The sequence below is a fragment of the Pelobates fuscus genome, chromosome 7, assembly GCF_036172605.1.
Source record: "Pelobates fuscus isolate aPelFus1 chromosome 7, aPelFus1.pri, whole genome shotgun sequence".
NCBI classification, from domain to species: Eukaryota; Metazoa; Chordata; class Amphibia; order Anura; family Pelobatidae; genus Pelobates; species Pelobates fuscus.
Genome location: NC_086323.1, coordinates 115,420,133 through 115,446,009, shown reverse-complemented (window position 1 = coordinate 115,446,009; position 25,877 = coordinate 115,420,133). Strand labels below are relative to the sequence as shown.

Here is a 25,877-nt window from a genome sequence, read left to right as displayed (position 1 = left end):
CAGGGCTGCCAGGATCGGTGTTTGTGCAAGGTTTCTCCATTAGCTAATATTAACATACCGGAGAATCCTACTCAGTCCACAGAAAGACAAATACCAGACCTTTACCTAGACTTAAGGGCAGTGTTTGACAAGAAGAATGCAGATTCTTTGCCTCCACACAGGTCATTTGACTGTAAGATTAAGTTTCTACCCGGCACTATGCCTCCGTGGGGCCATGTATATCCTTTGTCTGTTCAGGAAAACTCGGTTCTAGAGGAGTATATTCGGGAGAATTTAGAAAAGGGATTCATCAGGAGGTCTTCTTCTCCGGCCGGGGCTGGGTTCTTTTTCATTAAGAAGAAGGATGGCACGCTGAGACCTTGTATCGATTACCGAGGCTTGAATAAAATAACTGTCAGAAATGCCTATCCTATCCCACTGATTACCGAGTTATTTGATCGTCTTAAGGGCTCCAAAATCTTCACCAAGTTAGATCTCCGAGGGGCTTACAATTTGGTGAGAATCCAGCAAGGTCACGAGTGGATGACGGCATTCAATACCCGGTATGGCCATTACGAATACACTGTTATGCCATTTGGACTATGCAATGCTCCTGCAGTATTTCAAGATTTGATTAATGAGGTACTTAGGGAGTTTCAGCATGATTGTGTTATTGTTTACCTGGACGACATACTAATACACTCTAAGGAGATTGAGACTCACCATAGACAGGTCAGAAAGGTATTACACAAGCTGCTGCAACATGGTCTATATTGCAAATTGGAGAAGTGCAGTTTTGATCAGTCTCAGGTAGACTTTCTTGGATACGTGATTTCTGGGGAAGGTATTAAAATGGATCCTGTAAAACTCCAATCTATTTTAGACTGGCCCTTGCCCAAAGGACTCAAGGCTATCCAAAGGTTTATTGGTTTTTCCAACTACTATAGGCGCTTCATTAAAGGATACTCCTCTATCATTGCGCCTATTACCAATATGACCAAACAAGGGGCTGATACTAAGTTCTGGTCTAAGGAAGCTCTTGGTGCTTTCAAGACTCTCAAGGAACTTTTTGCCTCGGCTCCCATTCTAGTCCATCCTGATACGACTCTGCCTTTCTTGCTCGAGGTCGATGCCTCTGAGAAAGCAGTTGGGGCTGTTCTGTCTCAAAGGTTAGGGGTGGATAAACCGTTACACCCTTGTGGTTTCTTCTCTAAGAAATTTTCTGGGCCTGAGAGCAGATATGACATCGGGGAAAGGGAACTGTTAGCAGTCATTAAAGCCTTAAAGGAGTGGAGACATTTGTTGGAGGGGACCCTACACCCTATTACGATTTTGACGGACCACAAAAACTTGTCCTATATTGGGGAGGCTAAGCGCTTATCCGCTAGACAAGCTCGTTGGTCCTTATTCCTGACTCACTTCAATTATGTACTGACTTACAGACCTGGTTCTAAAAACTCTAAAGCCGATGCATTATCTCGCCAATATGAACCTTCTACTGTACCTGAACCAGTTCTTTCTTCTATAGTTCCGAAATGCAATATCATTGCTAATACGAATCTCAGGATTCATTCTCCATTACTGGCCGAGATCATTAAGTTGCAACATCTAGCACCTAAACAGACTCCTGCGGGCCGTCATTTCGTTCCTCCGGCTCTTCAACTGGAACTTTTACAGTGTTTACATAATAGCAAGATGGCGGGACATCCTGGTATTCGCAAAACTTACGCGTTGATCTCTAAGGACTTCTGGTGGCCTGCTTTACGGAGGGATATTGAGGAGTTCATCGCTGCATGTGAAGTTTGTACTAAAACCAAACAACCCCATACGCTTCCATGTGGATTCCTGCACCCCTTGGAGGTTCCAGAAAAACCATGGTCCTGTTTGGCCATGGACTTTATTGTCGATCTACCTATCTCTAAAAGACAGACTGTTATCCTCACCGTGGTTGACAGGTTTACTAAGATGGCACACTTCATTCCCCTGCCTAAACTCCCGTCTTCTCCCGAATTGGCAGAGATATTCGCTAAGGAGATTTTTCGCCTACATGGGATACCCTCTCAAATTGTATCGGACAGAGGCTCCCAATTTGTTTCCCGCTTTTGGAGGTCCTTCTGCTCTCAACTTGGTATTAAATTAAACTTTTCTTCTGCCTATCATCCTCAGTCTAACGGAGCTGCTGAACGTACCAACCAGAAAATTGAACAATATTTACGATGCTTTGTTTCTGAACACCAGGATGATTGGGTCGGTTTGATTCCTTGGGCGGAGTTTGCACACAACAATCTCGTTTGCGATTCTACTCATTCAAGCCCCTTCTTCATGAATTATGGTTTTCATCCTTCTATTCTTCCTTCGGATTCTCCTTCCCAGGGGGTGCCGTCGGTTGATGTTCATGTTGCCAATTTGAGGAAGTTGTGGGATCAAACTCGACAAATCCTTGTGCACAACTCTATGTTGGTCAAGAAACACGCTGATAAACGTAGAAGGGCGGCTCCGGTCTTTGTTCCAGGTGATAGGGTATGGCTGAGCACGAGGAACATCCGTTTAAAAGTGCCCTCCATGAAGTTCGCTCCTCGTTATATTGGACCCTACAGGGTGCTGACCCGTATCAATCCAGTTGCGTATCGTTTAGCTCTTCCTAATACCTTACGCATCCCGAACTCGTTTTACGTTTCATTGCTGAAACCACTCATATGTAACAGATTTTCCTCCACAATAGCCCCTCCTCGCTCCGTTCAGGTGGAGGGTCAGGAGGAGTATGAGGTTAACTCTATTATTGATTCTCGAATCTCCCGGGGGAGAGTACAATATCTGGTTGATTGGAAGGGATATGGTCCTGAGGAGAGGAGTTGGGTACCTCAAGAGGATGTTCATGCTCCTCGCCTCCGCAGGGCGTTTCACTCCCGCTTCCCATCTCGTCCCGGTTCATTCCGCCCGGTGGGCGTATCTGAGAGGGGGGGTACTGTCAGGGTACCTGTGGTCTCTACCTCCGAAAGAGGTAGAGACTTAGCTGTTCCTCCATCCAGACGGTCTGATGGCTCCCTTCCCCGCGGTCTATCCGGTCATGCTAGGCCGGCCGCGAGGGAGTGACTGCCTTTTACAGCATCTAGGCAGGAAGTAGTCATCAGGACACTCCCCCGGAACGACCTGTCAGTCAATTGCTGCAGGACCAATCAGGACGCCTCGGAGGCGTGGTTACTGCTCTGAACAGGGTATTTAACAGAGCTTCTTTCATTAGCTCATTGCCCTGTCGTGGTTCTAGCTTGTTCTAGTCACTCAGTGCTTGTGTATTCTATTATCCCTTTTGGTTTTGACCCGGCTTGTTTACCTTACTCTGCTTATCTCTGTTACCCTTGATTTGGCTTGTCTCTCGCTTACCTGTCTTCTGTTACCCTCGACCTCGGCTTGTCTTTGACCATTCTATACTGTACTACTTACGTTAGTCTGGCCATTCTAAGGTCCGGTATACGTATCTGGCTACTGTTTGTACTCTGCGTGTTGGATCCCTGTCCCGATCCTGACACTTGGTGACTTAAGTTGTCCTTTAAAATTACTTCAGTGAGAATTCAGCCTACGTAAAATAAAAACTTGTCATAGGTAGCAGTAAGTACTCCTCTTTCTTTCTCATTATGGTTTATGCTTGCAACATTAGGAATCAATATTACATCCTCCCCTCTGTACCTCTCCCCCCCCTCCCCCCCCAACCATTTTTTTTGTCTTTAAAAGACATTTTGGTTACAAAATATTAATAAGTATTATTTATACTGAATACAAAATTAATAGTCCACCATTTTGAAAACTGCTTATGCTATACCATTAGTTTTCTCCTTTGTCGACATCTATCATCTATCATCAGTTTTGTTTTCTCATTGTGTTAAGCGTGTTTAGATTTGTCCTGTTTTTTAGGTTTTCGTTTTTTTTCTCCTTACACTGCATTTAAGCCTTTACTCTGGAAACTTGTGTGGGGTCTGTGTGTGGGGGATTAACTAGGTCATACTGTTGTGGCTTGTTAGTTTTATTTATGCAACTGTAATATTAGAGTATAAAAATGTCAGCATTCTTTATGAATATATACTCAAACATACATTCTGGTGATATAGGCCAAAGGCCTACATGACTGCTCAGGCCTATAACCACCCATACCAATTATTTTGCCCCCACCACCAGTAATTGACTGGTACCAGCATATAGGACAATGGGCATGTTTATGTTTTACAATTCAACTAGTATAACTTAAGCCTCGTCCTACAAGTTGACCTATAATGAAGTCAAGCAGGTGTCACTGTATGTCTCAACCGAAAATTAGCTCACGCACACCATCAGACAACTTACAATGAACTTGAAAACAAAAAATAACAACGTACAATCCGAAAATAGGGAAGGTTGGGTAGTCCAGTGTGTCCCTCCTCAAACCCCTACTCTTCCAGGTTACAACATTATTACGTACAAACATTAATTTTTAATGGTCATTCCCTCATTCAGTAAACATTTTTAAAAACATTTACCTGGGTCAGTAGTACAGAAGGGGGTAAGTAAAAACACTTACGTGCCCAGGACAACAGCACTGTACCATGATGCACTGTGCAATGCTAAGGCATCGGAGCACATGCATGCAGCTAAAATGCCATAACTAATTTACATGGCCTCTAGCAAAAACCTTTCACATGACAATAAAGGGACACTCCACTGCCTAAATACAAAATGAATAAATAAATCACGGTATAGTAGATATATCCCCAATGAAAACTTGCATGCATTGAATTCATTTTTTCATTAGGGGAATATCTGAAAACAGCTTGCAAAAGCTGAAAATCTATTGTCAGCAGTCATTTTCAAGCTTCTTTGCCAGCCCGGACATTCTGTGGATGCCCAACCACATGCTTCCCAATGTAGCTTAATGACAAGTCTTTGCGAGACAGGAGCTCTGGGCAACTGTCTGCTTCTTGAGTTTAGCTCCACTGAGTTAAACAACCAGGAACTAAAGGACCGATCGTTTGATTAACAGCCAGGGGATGTAGCAAGGTTAATTTATAAATGTGCACATTTCTGTTGAAAGCTGATTTTTTTGTAAAATAAAAAGAGAGGACACACTCTTCACACATAAAGCATTTCCGCAAGCTAAAATGCTTCAGGGGTCTGAAGTGTCCCTTTAACCCCTTAACCCCTTAAGGACCAAACTTCTGGAATAAAAGGGAATTATGACATGCCACACATGTCATGTGTCCTTAAGGGGTTAAGGACACGTGACATGTGTGACATGTCATGATTCCCTTTTATTCCAGAAGTTAGGTCCTTAAGGGGTTAAGCTGTAACATTCTTACTGATTGTCATAGAATTGTCATAGTATTCATAAACTACTTCCTTAGTGTTTCATGGGGTTACCTATACAAGGAACCACTTGACAGAGAATAATACTTCACATTGTAAGTGTATAGATGAAGTTTAATATTTTATTAACAATTTCAGCTTATGTTTCTGTGCTACTTCATTTTATATTTCTATGGCTACAGATATGAAATATAATTTGCCTGCTTCAACAATTAAAATATCAAAGTATTTTATTAGGAAGAATGCGTTGGGATGTTCTAGTATACTCTAGTATTTCAATGTGTTCTGCGTAGGTTCCTTTGCCACCCCTACTAGTTTCATCTTTTTGCGGCGCGGTAGCATGCATTATTTGAACTTGTGGGTGTGTGCAGCTCACCAGGTAATCTGGGATAGAAAAAAGATCTTTAGGCATTTACTTAGGTTTTTTATTATTATTTTTATACTTCAGCCTTGTATAATGCGATTCCAGGAATATTATCATTAATGAAATAATGTCAGAATTATTGCTAGAAACATATTTTATTTATTTCATTACCTTTGCCGATATTATTCTCCTATATGCAAATTGATCTTGGCATGTCTCATACCCATGTGTGTGCTGATGGACAAGCAGAAAATACTTTAATCCACAAAATTTAAATTAGCTTTTTTTTTTTTTTTTACTTTGCCTTCTTTATTTGATTCTCATACAATTATTTATTGTATTCGTGAAATGGTTAAATGTTCCATTTTGCATTTTTAGTCCAACAGCAATAATTATGGTATTCTTGAACCGGTTAAATGTTCTGCCACTAGTTGGCATGCTTATATTTCTGATACGTCCTACGCATGCTTGATTTGTTTGTGAGTTTTGCAGTAGCTATTCTAAATCTTTTTTTTTCTTTAGTTCTGCTACTTCTAAAACAATACACACTTCTTTTCTTGTGACTCACTCGTTGATCTGCTTAGTTCTTTTTTAAAAGGATTACACCGAGGGAGATTAAGTCCCAGTTCTTAGTGGACTAAGAGGTTTGTTAGTATAACCAAGTATTAAAATTAGGTCCAAAAGTCTTAAAGGGAAACTCCGTGCATCTTAATATCGACACTGAAATTACAAATCATTGGACAGATTTTCCCATTCCAGCTGATCTTTAAATAGGTTTATGTTGCATTAACATACAGAACAAATGCCTCTGGCCATATCAAGTAGCCAATGATTTGTCAGTCAGTTGTTATTTGAGGTCAATGTTTAAGGTTTATTGTTTTTTTTTATTATCACTACACAGGTGTTATTCATCAAAGTATCAATTATTGGGAATTCGAAGTCAGCCTGAAAACCTATTCAATTTGAATTCCTTTGAAATCTTATTACACACTAACATTATTCTTTACTGATTTCCAGTAGCCCAAATTATACATATTTAGATTAAAATATGTTTTTCATATTAAAGTGATGACTTGATAAGAAAGGGAATTATTACTATAAATGGGGCTAGGATTAAAGCAGAATTTATAAAGTAGTTTTATGGATTGGCTACATATTGACAAGAGCGAGAATCAATACTTATGGATATTAAATGGCACTGCAGCTGCTGTGGACTACAGTTCCATTGTTACTCATAACTTTGAACTCTCCTTATTGTTATTCAATCAAATGCTTATCATAGCAAGTGGCATTATGACACGCATATAAAATAGTCTCCCAATACCATTGAGAGGCTAGTGCGCATGCACGTCCAAACGCAGCACTGATGACCATGGTTGAGGAGGTAGCAAGGCAATGGCCAGATCAGTGCACTGCAGGTTATAAGGAAAGTAAAACTCACCTTTTAAACCCTCACAGGTGGGCCAGACACCTAAATAGGTAGGGTAACAATATAGCTTTAGGAATACACCTATAAATGTAACCCTAATGCTACACCGGGTTATTTACAAAATGTGAGAATTCACAGTGAATTCAAAGAGGATTTTAAATTTAAAGCTAAAATAGCTGAATTTGACTATGTTGGAGTAAGATTTGAAATTCACCTTGAATTCCCAATAATACTCACTTTAGTAAATAACCCTGATAGTGTTTCTTTTACTACAAAAAATCATCTCCATTATGAAAGCCCTGCTCTAACTGCCTCTACTGTATCTGCTGCTTTTTGAAAACGAACATTTCAAATTACATTTTCAGTGTTTTTTCGTCTTTTGGATGCACTTCCACTTCCCTCTTTCACTTGTACCACTTGGTTTCCTCCTATTGCAGCCATCCATGATGCTTTCAAAGTTGCTGAGATCACCCCTCTTCCCAACAAAAATATTTCCTGGTTCCTGCCCAACTCCAACTCATTAAAGAGAAGAGGTCCAGGCACTCCAATTGTTTTAGGCACATTTATTGGAACCAAGGGAACACTGCAATGTTTCGACACATAGTTGGATATTTGTCAAGCACATCTCTAACGTATATTTATTTATTTATAAAATATTTTACCAGGAAGGATACATTGAGATTTCTCTCGTTTTCAAGTATGTCCTGGGTCCACAAAACATTGCATTGTTACAATAAAATACAAAAACAATATTAAAGGACCACTATAGTCACCCAGCCCACTTCAGCTCAATTAAGTGGTCTGGGTGCCAGGTCCCACAGGTTTTAACCCTTCTGCTGTAAACACATCAGTTTCAGAGAAACTGCTATTTTTACATTTCAGGGTTAATCCAGCCTCTAGTGGCTGTCTTCCTGACAACCGCTAGAGGCGCTTCCGTGACGCTTAATGTGAAAATCGCATTGAGCATGCAGAACCTCCATAGGAAAGCATTGAGTAATGCTTTTTCAATGGGCGGTTTGAATGTGTACGTGGCTCTGGCCGCGCATGCGCATTCGGCTCCACTCGGGAGCTGACATTGGAGGAGGAGGAGAGGTCACCAGCGCTGAGGGAGCCCGGCGCTGGATTAAGGTAAGTGGGAGGGGGGCACTGAGGGTGGGGGGGGGGGGGGGACCTAAGGACTATATAGTGCCAGGAAAATGAGTTTGTTTTCCTGGCACTATAGTGGTCCTTTAATACACAATATATACAAAATTTAATATAGAACAGGTAAGGACAGGTGCATTCTGTTTTGAGGTATGTAGAGAGGGATCTCTTAGAGGATTTTAGGTCTGGGGAAGATTTGAGAATGTGTGGGAGGTCATTCTATAATTGCAGCGCTCTGTAGTAAAATGAGGATCGAGTCACTTTCTTTTTGTTTTGAGGTAGACTAAATAAAGTGCTGGTACTGGATCGGAGGTTATAGGATGTGGGTATATCTCACCAATCTCCTTACTTACTTTTTTCACTCAGCTTGACAGTCCACATTTGCACCCTTGACTTTTTTTGATAAGGTTAAAGGGAATCAGTTTCTTCACAGAATTTTTAATATAATGTTTATTTATCCCATATACTCAATACATGTGTATTTGTGAGATGTGAAAATGAACATTAAATATAGAAACGAACACCTCTTAAACCTGTAACTGGGCACCCCCATCTTACCTCTTACCTCTCTGTTAATGATTGTTATAAACTCTTCTCTTTACATGTGCCAGTCTGCATAGACAGAGACTCAAATGGAGCGGAAAAATTAGACAATGATTCTATTTCTCATTTTCAATGTTTCCCATGGGTGAACCTGGACTGAACTAGATGATTTGCAAAATGTGTAATATAATTTTAAAATTAAAATGGAACACAAATATAACACAAGTTATAGGTGATTTCCAATGTTTTACTCAGTGGTGTAAATTCCAGAGAAGTGGCAGGTCCCCTTTAATCATTCTATACTTATCTGCACTTTGGCTGACCGTGATATTACTTGCTCTGCCTCACCTTATCCCACTTCTCTAACCAGTACTACACACATTCGTTTCACAACACATCATCTTATAAAGACATTTCCATACATCTTTTCTTGTGTGTGTGTGGCTGAAATATGAAGCTGAGAATAGGCACGATGAACCCTTTTTCTCACAGCAGAACAATATGTTGCTGTTCCCTCTGGCGCCAAGAGGTTAATTAATCCATTTAATAAGAGGCCTGCTGTTTCTCTATTTGTGTCTTTTGCACATTCCATTTTCCATGTCAAGGATATCAAACCTAATTTGCATTTTTAGCATCCCATTAACAAATCAAAAACCAGGACTGCTCACACCTTTTGCCAGCTAGTTTTGTGCTACAACAGAGATTTTGTTCTTAATGGTTGGAACATGGAAGGGAAACTTTCACACACATAATATGAGCATCAAACAAGCAAGTGTGGATCTTAAACTACACGTTGAACCAATTAGAATGATAGACTACTTTTTAGGCCTGCTTGGAGGCAATATCTGACCATAGATCACACGTTATTACAGGCTGGCCTATGAATAGCAAAAACAAAAAAACTTTATTCAATTTGTAATTTATGACAATCCGTACTAAAATGAGGTCTATAGGGTAATGACAAAACATATTCAAAGCAAATTCAAAGTCAATTTCAAATTTAAAGCCGGAGAAAGAAAAGTCATATTTAAATAACTTCAAATAATGGGAAAAATATTGATACACAAATTATTTTTCAACAGCTATATGTTTATTAGTCTAAACTCAACTCAAAGCAATATCAAACATAGCCAATACAAATACTATTAGTAGCAAACCAAACGCACATACACTTGTTTAGTAAGACATGGCAAACGTGTGAAGTCAAGGGCACAAACTATATAACAGTGTCTCCCTCAAATATACACCAACAATTTAAAGGAACATGAAAGTCAGAAAGTCCTGCACCTCTCTTTCCAAAACCAGACACTTCCTGCGCTGCCTTCAGCCAGCTTTCCCCCGAGCCCCCACAAACCCATGAGAGTGTAACAACAATTGTCTTGATTACAGCATTCTGTGTGTGTGTACTGCAGCCAATCAAGACACTTGTTCTATGAAGATACTCTTTTAGACAGTGCAGTATTCAGTCTGACAGGCGGAGGACTATGGATATAATCCACTGCTTGTAACCCACCACCACCATGGTAATACTTTACAGTGATCCCACTATGGTACGCTGTGATCCCAGCAGTACCCTTGGTAGTGATCCCAGTGGCCACTATAGTGCACGTTGCCTAAAACAGGTACTGGGCAGTTGCCAGTCCCTACTGCAACATTGTTTCGTGTGCCGTGCTGGAACATCAATGATTGCATACTATGCGGCCGTGGCAAGTGATTGCAGAGTGCTGGAACATCTGTGATCTGTGCTGGTCATTAGTCTCCAAGTTCCTGGCCAGGCCAAGACTTGGGGCTAATAATCATAAGGAACATTTATGATGAGACCCAGGGCTTTTCTGGGGCCCACTTGAAATTCAGCCCTGCCCCTCACTGATGGCTCCCAGGCACCTTTGGCCTGGCCCATTGCTCATCACATTGCAAAACTACCACTTTGCTATTAGTAACACAGATTTTACCTACATTTGGATGACATTAATTCATTAATTAATTCTCGGTTGGTACTATAACCACTACATGGATTGTAGTGGTTAGGGAGCTTAGACTGACCTTTTAACTTGGATAATAGTAACATCCAAACAAGAAGATGTATTTGAAAACTGCTGAAATCTAAATGTAAACTTCCTAGTTAAAATTATTATATTAGTAATTTTGTATTGATAACACAGACTTTGCGCCACTGTTTTGCAACGTACAAACCTGCTGACCTGCGACAAGTCTCATTATCATAAGCCAGCCTGTGCGAGATAAAAGATCACTTGCTCTGCATTGCAGCAGTGTATTCTTTCTGCACTCATATATAAGAGATTTCTCACAACAGCTTCAATTTCACTTTTGAATAAGGTGCCACTTAGCCATTAGCCAGCACTGGATCAGTCAATTTGTACAGTCCAGTTTTCGGGTTATAGTTCACGTTATTCTTAGCACCACTGCATTAAATCAGTTTGTTACATTTTGACTTTATTTTTTATACATACAGAGCACATCTTGTCTCTCTCTCTTTATTTTTTTATCTGCAAAATGTGATGTTTTACAGTGAATGTGAAAAGGGCAGGCTGGATAGGCTAAGTGGCTATTATATACAGTGACATCTCATGTCTATATGAATTTAAGACAGTGAAACAGATTTTCTTTCCTTTAAATGTCCTCTGCCTCTAAATAAATGAAGGATTTAGCTCAACGAATGCAGGTAAGAACACAAGACGTGGAGCACGAGTGCATCATTAGAAACGTAGGACAGAAATTCTCGGGTTTGTTAGAGGTTTTGTAGTCTTACGGCATGGGTTGCCAAGAGGTAGTTCCCTGGCTGTCATAGAACCACAACTCCCATGATGCTTTGCCAGGCTCAAAGGGATGTACCGTTTGGCCAATCTTATTTCTGCGCTACCCTTACGTTTCACTTGGAGTAACAGTGTTGATAATATGCATTCTAAGCAAGAGTAAGCCATCGATCCAGCAGCTCGGCTAAGTGCAGATGTGGAACTCACAATGGAGCATACATTTGCTTTGTTCCTGCTGGCTGAGCACGACCCGGTGAATTTCTCTCCTCTTGTGAGTATAATGCCTTTGTACAGTTGCTATTGTGTGGCTGGCAGCGTTGAGCTGCTGCTGTACAATGGGAGATAAGTGGAAGTTACAGTGAAAATGATACCTTTACAAAAGCCAAATAACAAACACATTTGCAGCCCCAGAACACATTGTCTAACCACCTGCATGCTCATTTTGTTAAGCAAAGTTGGCACAGACACATGGTTGTGCGCGCTGCAAGGCTACCAAATGACCTTTCCTGCCCAGAACAATCATAAATCTGCTGCTCAAACTGATAAGCGCAAACACGTAATTGCGTGCTAATTTGAAATAATATTAAACTGCAGATTGTTTGATGGACTGTTTTACAGCACGAAATGTGTTCTGAATCTGTACATCTAGCAGCGTCAAAGAGCAGTGGAATAGGGCCAGAGTTGTGTTTCTGGGAGTTGTAGTTCAGTTGTCCACTTTCCATTGCAGAAAGCTGACAGCTCAACTACAACTACCAGAAAGGCCTGCTTTGCAGACGTTCATGATGGTACAGATATGGGTGCATCGTTTCATTCCTGTTACCCGATTCAATGAGCAGATGGACATTTAGCTGCAGTGATTATTTTTTTTGCAAGTTGCTGCAGATATAAGACACAAGGAATGCAAGGAACTCAGGGTATTATGGGACTTATTGTAGAACAGTCACTTCCTGAAAGTGACGGTTCCTAATTTCCTCACCTAATTAAATGATATTAAAGTAGGGCACCAGTACAGACGCATTGCATAAATGTATAAGTCTGTTTTCAGACATTCGTTCAATGGTGCTATCCCGAAGCATGCGTCCGTTCATACAATATTGTGTATGCTAAATTCATTTAAATGTTATACTCTGTATGAGCCCGGACACCCAGATACACAGTGTAAATTGTAAGGTAAACATAATACAAAATAAAAAGAAGGAACACCTGTCACTGACTAATCATCAATTGGACAACTCCTTTTTACATTAACAATGAGGCATTGCTGCCCAGTCCATATCTGTGATTTCACTGGTATTGTACAGGGAAAGTGTTGCAATATACATCAGCTAAATATGTTTTCTTTGGCTTTCCTGTGGTCTGATCTTAAATAAAGAATAAAAAATAATAATATATATATATACACACACACACACACACACATATATAATATTTTCATATATCTGGCTAAAAGGAGCAGAGTACTCAGTGCAGGATACATCACTGACAGTAGCTTATTAGGATATTGAGAAATTAACTCCATCTCCAAGAAACTAATGTCCCTGATTAGTTTCTTATTCTACTACCACACGAATAGTAAAGGTATGCATTGTCTTGCATGGCTTTCTTTTCACATTTAATCGTTTACTTAGTGGGGAGATTGTATAGCTTATCGCTGCTGACATCACATTCTGTCAGTGTCCAGTATTTCTATATATGTGTCCCGCTGTGTGTTACCCTTGATCTAAGGGGAATGCACGGTATTTAATTAGATGTTTAATGTGCTTTGATCTTATTGAGCTCTAATACATGTTAAGGCTTACCAGGAATTTGCGTTGCCTGTGCCCAAAGAACAGTCTTCAATGCAGATAACTGAAAACCATTGTGTTCTCAAGAGAATACAGCCTGACATACATTTTGCCAGAGATGCCTGTTTGATTGGACCTAATTGGATTGAGCACTAACATGGAAATATATAACGCAACTTAATTACCAAGTGCCGAAGTCTCCAAAACCATTTTTTAATGCATTTAAACATTGCCCAATAAGGAGCTTTTGTTGTCTTATTCTCTAAAGATACATTTTTAATTAAATGTATTTTAATGTATCTTGTGACTTTAAAGGTTGATCCATGTACCATAACATTTTAAAGGACCACTCTAGTGCCAGGAAAGCATACTCGTTTTCCTGGCACTAGAGTGCCCTGAGGGTGCCCCCACCCTCAGGGACCCCCTCCCGCCCGGCTCTGGAAAGGGGAAAGGGGTTAAATCTTACCTTTTTCCAGCGCTGGGCGGAGAGATCTCCTCCTGCTCTCCTCCTCCGATCCTCCTCCTCTCCTCCCCGTCGGCTGAATGCGCACGCGCGGCAAGAGCTGCGCGCGCATTCAGCCGGTCACATAGGAAAGCATTCATAATGCTTTCCTATGGACGCTGGCGTGCTCTCACTGTGAAAATCACAGTGAGAAGCACGCAAGCGCCTCTAGTGGCTGTCAATGAGACAGCCACTAGAGGACATAGGGGGAAGGCTTAACCCATTCATAAACATAGCAGTTTCTCTGAAACTGCTATGTTTATGAAAAAATGGGTTAACCCTAGAAGGACCTGGCACCCAGACCACCTCATTAAGCTGAAGTGGTCTGGGTGCCTAGAGTGGTCCTTTAAGTTACAACACTGTCTCCCTGTGACTTATAACATTGCAAAAATTACTGCAGGTATAAACTACCACCACTCATTCAAATATGCCCTGGGAGTAGCTATGCTGGTTTTATATGTAGCTCATACCACACCCCCTGATTGACATACCAGTTTGTACATTCATAAATGGTGGGTGCTAGTTCTATCAATTTGGGCTGTTGAAACATTTTGTCTTTGCATTAAATGGCTACCAACACTAATCTACCTAACCAGTCAACCTCTGCTGGATAGATATTTTTGTGATATCCTCATATCCCCCTTTAAACACAATATGAGTGTCAGAATTGCCTAATGAGCTACTGAGAGTTCCACAAAGGTCTTCATTTATTTATGTATATTTGTTTGCATACTGTATTGCTCAGATACCATATAAACAGGTAATTGTGAGTTGTCTGATTGCATTACAGTAATGTCATTGCATGGCTTCCAGTCCCATTTTCACACCTTTTTTTATATGGGGTAATATAATATACCACTTTTTTTTTTTTGAGGAACTAATGGTGACACATGGTGTGTTCTTTTTAGAGCTCAATGTAAACATTTCTGGAACAGTCCTGTCCACTGACCAAAGCTAGAATCACACACTTGAAAACACATGTCTTTCATAGGCCAGTTAGAATGTTGAGTCTCTGGGATATATATATATGTGTGTGTGTGCGTGTGTATATATTCTTTACTTATACTAACAAGTACAATGAACCAAAGTTTTTGAGTTAAGTTTCTAAAAAAAGAGTTGTGGTCAGGGACATCTAACAGAGTTAAAATGGTGGTGGTGTAAGGTGGTTGTGGTGTGCCGAAACAGACGATGAGGTAGACCTGTAAAAAGAAGGCCCGACAAAATTGAATGGCTTGATAAATGGAGTGGTGGGTGGGTGGGTGGGCTGGACCAGGAAGTATCGGCCCAGAGGAAGGGAAGGCCTGTGTATTTGTATGCCAGATTACCCTTCCCATCACAACTACAGGCTCCGCCTACCATCTCAGCCTTTCCATTCATCACACAACATTAGTTTTTTCCAAAGTAAGCCCTGATTGTAAAAAAGTCTGATTGTAAAGTGTGTACCTATATATATATATATATATATATATATATATATATATATATACACTGCTCAAAAAAATAAAGGGAACACAAAAATAACACATCCTAGATCTGAATGAATTAAATATTCTTCTGAAATACTTTGTTCTTTACATAGTTGAATGTGCTGACAACAAAATCACACAAAAATAAAAAAAAGGAAATCAAATTTTTCAACCCATGGAGGTCTGAATTTGGAGTCACACTCAAAATTAAAGTCCTTAAAACAAGTCAAAATGAGGCTCAGTAATGTGTGTGGCCTCCACGTGCCTGTATGACCTCCATACAACGCCTGTGCATGCTCCTGATGAGGTGGCAGATGGTCTCCTGAGGGATCTCCTCCCAGACCTGGACTAAAGCATCTGCCAACTCCTGGACAGTCTGTGGTGCAACGTGACGTTGGTGGATGGAGCAAGACATGATGTCCCAGATGTGCTAAATTGGATTCAGGTCTGGGGAACGGGCGGGCCAGTCCATAGCATCAATGCCTTCGTCTTGCAGGAACTGCTGACACACTCCAGCCACATGAGGTCTAGCATTGTCTTGCATTAGGAGGAACTCAGGGCCAACCGCACCAGCATATGGTCTCACAAGGGGTCTGAGGATCTCATCTCGGTACCTAATGGCAGTCAGGCTACCTCTGGCGAGCACATGGAGGGCTGTGCGGCCCCCCAAAGAAATGCCACCCCACACCATTACTGACCCACTGCCAAACCGGTCATGCTGGAGGATATTGCAGGCAGCAGAACGTTCTCCACGGCGTCCCCTGAGTCTGTCACGTCTGTCACATGTGCTCAGTGTGAACCTGCTTTCATCTGTGAAGAGCACAGGGCGCCAGTGGCGAATTTGCCAATCTTGGTGTTCTCTGGCAAATGCCAAACGTCCTGCACGGTGTTGGGCTGTAAGCACAACCCCCACCTGTGGACGTCGGGCCCTCATACAACCCTCATGGAGTCTGCTGCTTATATAGTTTCCTAATGTTTTTTTTTAGCTTGCAAACATAAAGCTGAAATCCCCAAGACATTACCTTACTATTTAAAAAAGTGTGTGTACTTTTCTTAGTTTGAACCACACCATTCATTATTTTGAAAGGATTGCTGTGGCGTTTGAAACATTAAGTGATTCTGACCACAGTGTGAAATCAAGTTAAACAAAAAGTTAAAGTTAAACAAAACACAGTTGTTTGATCTCCAGAAGATCTGAAAACATAGGTGGTCATAGGTGCTGTTAGCGGATTTAGGGGCTAAAGCCCCTGGTGTTAGGGGAGATAGGGAGGGTGTCAAAAGGAGGGTTTATCGATATGGGGAGATATACACAAAAGGGTTTATATGAGATGGAAAGAGACTGACTATGTTAGAAAGATAGGGAGAGACTGACAAAGGGGGTGAAGGGAGATATCCAAATAAAAAGGGTGAGGGGTATAGACAATAGGGGGTGATTGGTGGTATTGGTGTTTAGTCTTGGAGCTACCTTGAAGAAGAATTTATCACTATTCCCAGGATGTTTTAGAACTTTGAGGTTAAATTATTGTAAAACGGTTCAACCCCTGAAGTTAAAATGGTGCCCGGACACTCAATGAGCTGATGTTGTTATAGGAGTTAGTGGACATATGACGATGGTTAAAACTAGTATATTTAATTCAGTTTTTCTAAACCTTTTATTTATTAACCATTTTCAAAGACACATAGAATATAACGATACGGAGTGATTTAAAACAGGACAATAAATAGAAATACTAAAGGAGCACTCTAGGCACCCAGACCACCTTAGCTCAATGTGGTCTGGGTGCCTGGTCCCCCTAGTTTTAACACTGCAGCTAAAAACATAGCAGTTTCAGAGGAGCTGCTATGTTTACAATGTAGGGTTAATCCAGCCTCTAGTTGCTGTCTCCCTGACAGCCACTAGAGGCCGCTTCTGTGGTTTACACTGAGTAAAATCGCACTTATCGGACGCTGGACAGCCTCACAGAGTCCAGCGTCAAATAAGATCCCCTTAGGAAAGCGAATTCGGCTCCACTCGGAAATGGGGCATGGAAAGTGGTTGGAGAAATAGGGGAATCAATAGAATGAGGAAAATAGTGAAAGAAAGCAGATCTCATCTGATCATGTTCTGGTGCGACACATTACAGGGATCCTTCTCTGATGTCACCAAAGGTGTAACTTTGGAGAATAAACCTATGATGGCAGGACCCAAAGTGAAGGCTACTGCTAAAGCAAAGACATGTTGGTTGGGGGGTGGGGGAAATGGGTTACATGCAGACCATGTAGTAAATGTCCAGATATTATTATTATTATTTTATTATTTATATAGCTCCATCAAATTCTGTAGCACTGTACAGAGGGTGGACTAACATACATGTAATTTTAACCAGACAATTGGACGTACAGGAACAGAGAGGGGGAGGGCCCTGCTCAATGAGCTTACAGTCTAGAGGGAGTGGCGTATAATGACACAGAGGGTAAAAGTAGGGGTACGGAGTAAGTTGTTAGAAAAGTATTCATTGAGGGCTCAGTAGGTAATTTTTGACAGTTGCAGGAGAGGAGTCATGGAGGGTGGGGGGTGAAAACCTGCTAACAGTTTCATTGATATGCTTTCTTGAAGAAGTGATTTTTCCATGATTTTTTGAATGAGTGGAGACTGGGTGAAAGTCTTACGTAGAAGGGAAGGGAGTTCCACAGAAGAGGTGCAGCCCTGGAAAAGACTCGGAGGCGAGCGCTAGAGGTGGGAGTACGGACAGAGGATATACGTAGGTCTTTGGCAGAGCGTAGTGGCCTCGACGGGACATACTTGTGTATTGGGGAGGATAGGTAGGTTGGAGCAGCATTATGTAGGGACTTGTAAGCAAGCACCAGAATTTTAAATTGAGCCCTATAACTGGAAGTCAATGCAGGGACTGACAGAGCGGGGAGGCGTGAGAGGTGCGAGCGGACAGGAAAATGAGCCTTGCTGCCGCATTCATTATAGATTGCAGCGGTGCAATCTGGGAACACGTAAGACCACTGAGAAGAGTATTGCAGTAGTCCAGGCGAGAGAGAACAAGAGCATGGACCAGCACCTTAGCCGCATCCAGGGTTAAATAGGGGTGGATGCGCACTATGTTTTTGAGATGGAAACGACAGGATTTGACTATTGATTGGACATGAGGGGTGAAGGAGAGGTTGGAGTCAAAAAGAACACCCAGGCAGCGAGCCTGCGAGGTTGAGGTGATGGTAGCGCCGTTGACTTGGAGGGAGACAGACAAGGGAGAAGTAACACTTGAGGGAGGAAAGACCAGAAGTTCTGTTTGGACAGATATAGATAGATAGACAGATAGATAGATAGATAGATAGATAGATAGATAGATAGATAGATAGATAGATAGATAGATAGATAGATAGATAGATATAGAGAGAGAGAGTCATGTTACACACTTACAAACCTATCATATGAATTCACTCTGGACTTATGGCTTATTCTTATATTGAAAATATGCTGTCTGTCTGTTTGTGTGAGGGCATTTATCATGAGGAATATTATAAAAAATATCTTGTGTACTTCTGGAATACTTTCAAAAATTCTAGTAAAACGATTAAAACACAATACATAAAAATACATAAACAAAATAAATTAAATTTTACTTTTCTTTGCTATTACCTTGATTTAATTTACAATCCTTATATTCAACTTATACCAGTATGCAAAGTAAAAATAATTGACATTGACAATTAGTTCTTACTCACAAGCAGAATGCTCAGCATATTCGTCCTGTTTTAACAGTTTTAATACTATTTTACCTAAATCTTTCAGCTTTGCAGTCATACCCTATCAATTATTCATTAATATGCAATAATGTACATGCTTTAACCTCATATCTGTTTTAGGCTATTCCTCCTTTTGCTATAACCTCTATTTATACCTTACACCTATATGCTAACCAATCTTGCCATGCTTTTTTTTTTTTTTTTTAATTCTTTATTTAAGGTGTGCATGAGTATAACAAACATGTGTGCGTAACCACAACGGTTGTCGTACACAGAGCATAAAGTAAAGGATTGTAAACATGTGGTATTAGAGGCTAGGCACATTTTATTTTTTTTGAAAGAAAGTTAGTAACATTATTCTGGTCTAGGCTAGCTTTGTCTTATACATTGGTCAGAAAAATGTCCCACTAGCATGCTCATAGGGAACGTTTGCTGCTATATTCCGTGCAATATTGCGCAAGGGTACAGACGTTTATGTATGCAAATTACAGAAATGCGTTTACTTTTCCCTGGTGGAGTAAGATATACATAAAATAAAATAACAAGGTATAATAAATTGGTGAGGTTCCAAGGCACTACTGGGGATAGACAGGTAATCTGATTCCTCAACCTGGATGGTGTGGGTATCTCTACGAGTATTACTGGCTTTTATTCGCCATTGAAATGTTACCAGTGATTTCTTGTATGGGTCATCATGTCTATCTCTTGTGTTAATTACGCCCGTTAATGACAGACTCGTGACCTATGGGAGTACTGGGCTGTAGACGGGCGGGGGGGGGAGGCAAAGTGGTCGGTAGACCTTCTTATTAAAAGGAGTGTGGCTAACATGCCAATATCTGTAGCAGCCTACTAACTTAACTGCGGCTGTAAAACATATAAATATAAAACAATTATAAAACAATTATAAAACAATTAAGTCCCGCATATCTCGGCTCAGGTAGTCACTGTCTCGATCTGGCCATTCGTGGGACCGCGGGGGATGAAGGGTGTCACTCTGTCAGGATTCCACCTGTGTGCCTGTTTGGATGTGGCTTGTGCCAGGGTGTTAGTCAGAGCGTCCTGGGGGAGTCCCAGTGTGGGGAGTAGCGTTGCAGCTTCCTGGAGGTCTCGTACTTCGTATGTGGAATCTCCATGCAGTATCATCAATTTGCGGGTCTGGTGCCATTTATATTTTAATCCACGGTTCTGCAGGAGTGTCGTGAGTGGTCTGAGCAGCCTTCTCCAGGCCAAGGTGCCCCCAGTGAGATCTGCGTACATAGATAGTTCCATGGATTCAAATTTGTAGGGGGAATGATTTCTAGCTGCCGCCAGGACAGCAGTTTTAGCTGAGCTTTGCTGGAACCGGACAATCAGGTCCCGTGGTGCTGCCGCTGGGGCCGAGGCCGGCTTTGGAGCTCGAAAGAAGCCATCTATGGTAAGTGCTTTTGCCTGACGTTGTGACAGTAGGGCCACCAGCAAACGCCTGAGGAGGTGTGGTAGTTCGGCCTGTGGGGTAGTCTCCGGTATGCCCCGTATTTTGATGTTGTTGGCTCGGCGTATATCCTCTAACGACGAGAAACGTTGTTCATGTTCGGCATTCTTTTTCTGTAAGCTTATAACCTCCTGCTGTAGAGAGGTTAGTTGGTCCGAGCAGACAGTGGAGGCAGTCTCTAATGCTCCCATGCGGCCTGTCAGGCCCTGTATGTCGTTGCGGAGTGAGGCTACATCCGCGTGGATGTTCCCTTGGAGGTCTGCGAGAAGCGCCTTCAGTACCTCTGTTGTTACCGGTGAGGTATCCGCCTTTTGGACGGTTGGGTTAGGTCTCTGCATGGGTGTGAAGTCTGCTGCATCTTCTCCTGAGGAGAAGTCATCAGATAAGTCGGAATAGTTTTCCGGATAGGCGGCCATCTTGGGCCTACGGGCCTCGTGTGTCTGTTGCAGGAGATCCGCAATCGTAGGTCCCTGCCTCGGTTTTTCAGGTTTTATTTTCTTGCTCTTGCGCCCCATCGTGTTACGTTGTCGCCGCTGGACCTCGAGAGGAGCCCAAAACGGGTGCAATCGTGTGTAAAGGGTGATTTTTGGGCCCGAAGATGCGGGAGCTCTTTTGACATGCGACTGTTCAGCTCGGCTGCTTGGCTCCGCCCCCTTGCCATGCTTTTTCATGGCCACCTTCTCTTCCTTCTATTTTATTTACTATTCTCTCATATTCATACGTCTTGTCTACTCTTTCCTGCACTTCCAAAATATATGGTGGGATTGTTTTTTTCCAATTTTGAGCAATGCTTATTTTTGCAGCGATTAATATATGAATAATAACTACCTTATTTTTTATTCGACTCCACTCTTGGTATATATGTAAAAGATAGAACTCAGGGAAATTTGGTATCACTGTATCCATTAAAATTTGAATTACTAATTTAACATCGTTCCAAAACTGTACAAGACGAGAGCATCCCCAAAAAATATGTAATAAAGTTCCCTTCTCCTTGACACCTCCAGCACCTGTCAGAGGCAGCTTCATACATTCGAGACACTTTTGCGGGAACTAAGTACCAACGCATTAATATTTAGCTATAAGCTTCCCAATATGTAAGGCTGTGAGATTTGTTTAGTAATTTTTATAGTTTGATACCAATGGGATAGATCAAAGGTTTTTGATAGGTCTCGTTCCCATAATATCATATAAGGCAACTTTTCTTCCCCATTTACATATAAAAGGCTTTTGTAGCATATTGAAAGAGGTTTACTCTCCATATTAGGGTTCAAACAGAATTTACCCAACCAAGTCACTAAGGCCATATCTAATTTTAACAGCTTATTTTCTAACAAAAAATTCTTGATCCTTAAATACGAAAATACCTCTTTATTCGGAAGGGCAAACTCTGCCTGCAAACTAGGATATGATTTGAGCCCTGCCTCATTATATAACATATGCACTTTACTAATGCCATTAGTTTCCCAAGTATTCAAATTTAAATCTTGTATAAAGTACTTTATTACATATAATGGTGCTAAGACTAATAGCTTTACACCTTTTAGCAATTTAGGAGTCCATTTTGACCAATGATAGAGCATTAATTTTGTCGTAGAAAGCATGTTTTTGCCTATTGACCCATTCATTAAAGTCTCCCATAAAAGCTTTTCTATTAAATAGGGTTTAGCGCAAGCTTGTTCCAGTTTTAACCATACTGGTGAATTTAAACAGAAAAGTACTGCCAAAGCATAGGACAACATAGATGCCTGATAATATTTAATAATGTTAGGAATACCCAATCCGCCTTGTAGATATGGAAGCTCTGTAAGCCTAGCTGCCACCCTTGGCGTTTTTTTTTTTCCATATGTATGAGTTAAACATAAGTTGAAATTTTTTTAATAAATTTTTTTGGCACAGCCATAGGAATAGTTCGAAAAAGATACAATATATGGGGTAAGGCCATCATTTTAATTGTGTGTACACGCCCTAACCAAGATGTCCCCAAAGTCCCCCAATTTTCTAACTGATCTTTTAATTTATGTAATACAGGAATATGATTATGCTTAATTAAAAGAGAGCTCGTTTTAGTAAGTTTTATCCCCAGGTATGTTAGAAAATCTTTGCGCCAATCGAACGAGTAAGTACCTGCTAATTGATTTATCTCCGTTTTAGGTACACCCAACGGTAACGCCTGGGTTTTTTTTAACATTATTTTTATAATAGGAGATCAAACTAAATCTTTCCAACAGTTTAACTAAATACGGTAATGATTCTTTAGGTTTTGATACAAATAAAAGTGCATCATCAGCAAAAAGAGCTAATTTTTGTTCCCCAACCGGGGTATTTAACCCACATATACCAGCATGTTGTTTTATGTGTCTAATCAAGGGCTCTAAGGTTATTATAAAAAATTATTGGGGAAAGTGGGCACCCCTGGCGTGTTCCATTTGAGATCTCAAATTTAGAGGATATAAAGCCAGTATTCATAACCTTCGCTGATGGTTTTGAGTATAATGCCATAATATTGTTCACAAAGGATTGTGGAAAATTGTATTTCTGGAGGACATGCTCCATATAACCCCAATTCAAACGATCAAACGCTTTTTCAGCGTCCAAAGCAAGCAAAATCCCCTGATAATTATTAATACTTGCCCATTCTATAAGATTAATATAATGTCTTGTATTGTCCTCTACTTGTCTACCTGAAACAAAACCAGCTTGCTCCTCTGAAATAAGCCCCAATAGGATCGGTTTTATTCTAGATGCCAATACTTTAGCATATATTTTTATATCTACATTTAAGAGTGAAATGGGCCTGAGGTTAGCGCATTCGGTTGGTGGTTTACCAGGCTTAGGAAGGGTTACTATAAATGCCTCTAACATTTCCGGCGGTATCGCATTTGGTGTTTTAAAGCTATTAAAAAGCTTTGTAAGAAATGGTGTCAAGATCGGTTCCATTTTGATATAATAATAGTTAGAAAAACCATCTGACCCTGGTGCTTTATGTTTGGGAAGAGCCAATATAGCTTTGCTTATTTCATAGAAGATGAGGCACGTTTGTTAATGTGAGCAGTGTATGCTATGTGCACAGGTGTCTGTGGGTAGTTTTGATGTAGGTTGTTTTGGCATTTTAAATATTAATGGCTTCTTGCTTCTCGACCCGGTCTACCATCACCAAATATGATTTCTGGAGATACCTGAGTTTAGGAGATGTACTGCAGCAATAGAAATGTGTGGGGTTTTATAATACATAGGCCCCCTGGTGTTTGCTAATAGCTTGGCTGCAGAACAAAACTGTTTTTTTTTTGTTTTGTTTTTAAATTGGTTGTCTATTTATATTGCAAAATAACCAGAGTCTCTGTAGCACTGGCACGAAATGAACACACTAAACAAACAAACAAAGATTTGATTTGCTTTACTGAATGCTTAAAGTTGCCACATTTGGACCAGTTCCAATAGAAATATCCTTTCCAATCCCTTACATAAAGAAGAGTCATTTATGGGCCAAGGTTTATTTCTGCTGTATCTGTCCTCCCGGGCACTTGCTTGAAACATCGGATTGTACTTTTAGCATATAAATGTTCCGTGAATATGATGTTGGCTGGATCACTAGGTAAAGTAAGCACTCTTCTTCTTACCTATCCACTTAGCAGGGAACATAGAGAAATTACTTCCAGATCCTGAAAGTGTAAGTATGCATGCTTTTCACAATGCAGGAAATATACTTGCTAGTAAGTACATCAAACCTTTGTCATTTTGTTTTTATTAATGCTTTTTTTTTGTTAATGTAAAGTTTTATCAAGTCTTAATAAAACCTCATAAAAATTAAATAAATACCCTGAGCGCCAAAACAACTTTAGTTTAATGAAGCAGTTTTAGTGTATAGATCAAGTGTAGACAACCTTTGGCACTCCATATGTTGTGGAAAACATCTCTCAGAATGCTCTTTCATCCATAATGCTGGCAAAACATCAGGGGAGATGTAGTCCACAAGATCTGTTTTGCCAAAGGTTGCCTGCCCCTCGTATAGATCATGCACCTGCAGCCTCACTGCTCAATTCTCTGCCATTTAGGATTTAATTCACTTTTATTTTTGTTTATGCAGCCCTAGCCACACCTCCTTTGGTTTTGACTCACATAGTCCCTGTGGTTTAATTTTCAATCAGATCTTGCAGCACAGTGTGTTTACTTTAGATGTTATGATTGCCCGTTTTGCTCATGAACTGTGTGACAATAGAAGTTTAAACATCAAATCTCTCTTTACAGGAAGTATGTATAGAAGCTATGTAAGTCATAGGCAGGGGAGGTGTGACTAGGGCTGCAGAAACAAAGTAATTTCAAACGACTGTCACTTTTCACAGATACAGTCTTTATGAAATACTGATCCTGACTGCGTTGGAATATCACCGATATCACAAGATATCATACAGCAAAGTAGGTACTTCTTTGTCTTATGGTAAATTTAAGGTTGACAAAACTTGACAAAAAGTAGAGGTCCATCAACAACTTTTGTCCAATCCCAGCAGCTGTCACAATTGACAGCTATGGGATTCAGACATCTATGGCAGCTGCAGGGAGAGTACAGTATTAATGCAGCTCCTGACAGCTGAAGCCAGGAGAAGAAGTCAATGCACAGAGCGAAGATAGTGGCAGCCATGAAAACAAATTCAGGTAAGTACAACTAACTTCCCCTGCGGCCAACAGATCACCATCGAAGGTGCCACTTTTTGTGGGTCTTTGCAAAATATGCAAACAACACCAAAGGTTACAGATCTGCTTTAACGCTTACATGGCAGAGAACTAAGCAGTAAGTGATCAATACACCAAAACCACGTCATTAAGCTAAAGTTGTTTTGGTGCTTAGATTGTCTCTTTAAAAAACTAAATATAACACATCATCAGTCAACTTTTCAATAGCTTTGTGATTATATGAGGACTGCCCTTGTCATGTGCCAAAAAAGTGGGTCATTTCTGTGAAATGATAATGTTGACTATTTTTAGTGTATTTTGTTTGTATGTGTTATCTGTCATATGTGTAGTTTATTGAAGGACACAGTTTCCCCCCTGGGAAGGAGTGTTTAAATGCATGATTTAGTTGGTAAAATTATTGACTCTGAAAGTATAAATTATGGATCCAGGAGTTGGGCATCAACTAAACCAGGTTGTCTCATATTTTGAGGCTTTTACATGTGTCTATTTTCTCGCTTATCTCTCAACTCTCACTATGTTCAAACAGATTTTGAAGGAGATTGGAGAAAATACTACATGAATTATTTTATGATTAAATATAAAATGTAGTAGTCAGACATAGTCAGAAGGGAAGGAACATACAGTACCACAAACAGGTTTTCAGTAGTTTTGGATTCTCTTCCAG

The 25,877-nt window shown here is 40.6% G+C and overlaps 1 protein-coding gene across 10 annotated transcripts in view; it reads left to right on the top strand.

The window, feature by feature from the left end:
• The window catches only part of ATP2B2 (ATPase plasma membrane Ca2+ transporting 2), a 268,768-nt gene that overhangs the window by 33,170 nt on the left and 209,721 nt on the right, over positions 1 to 25,877 (top strand). The gene's annotated exons all lie outside the window — the stretch shown is intronic.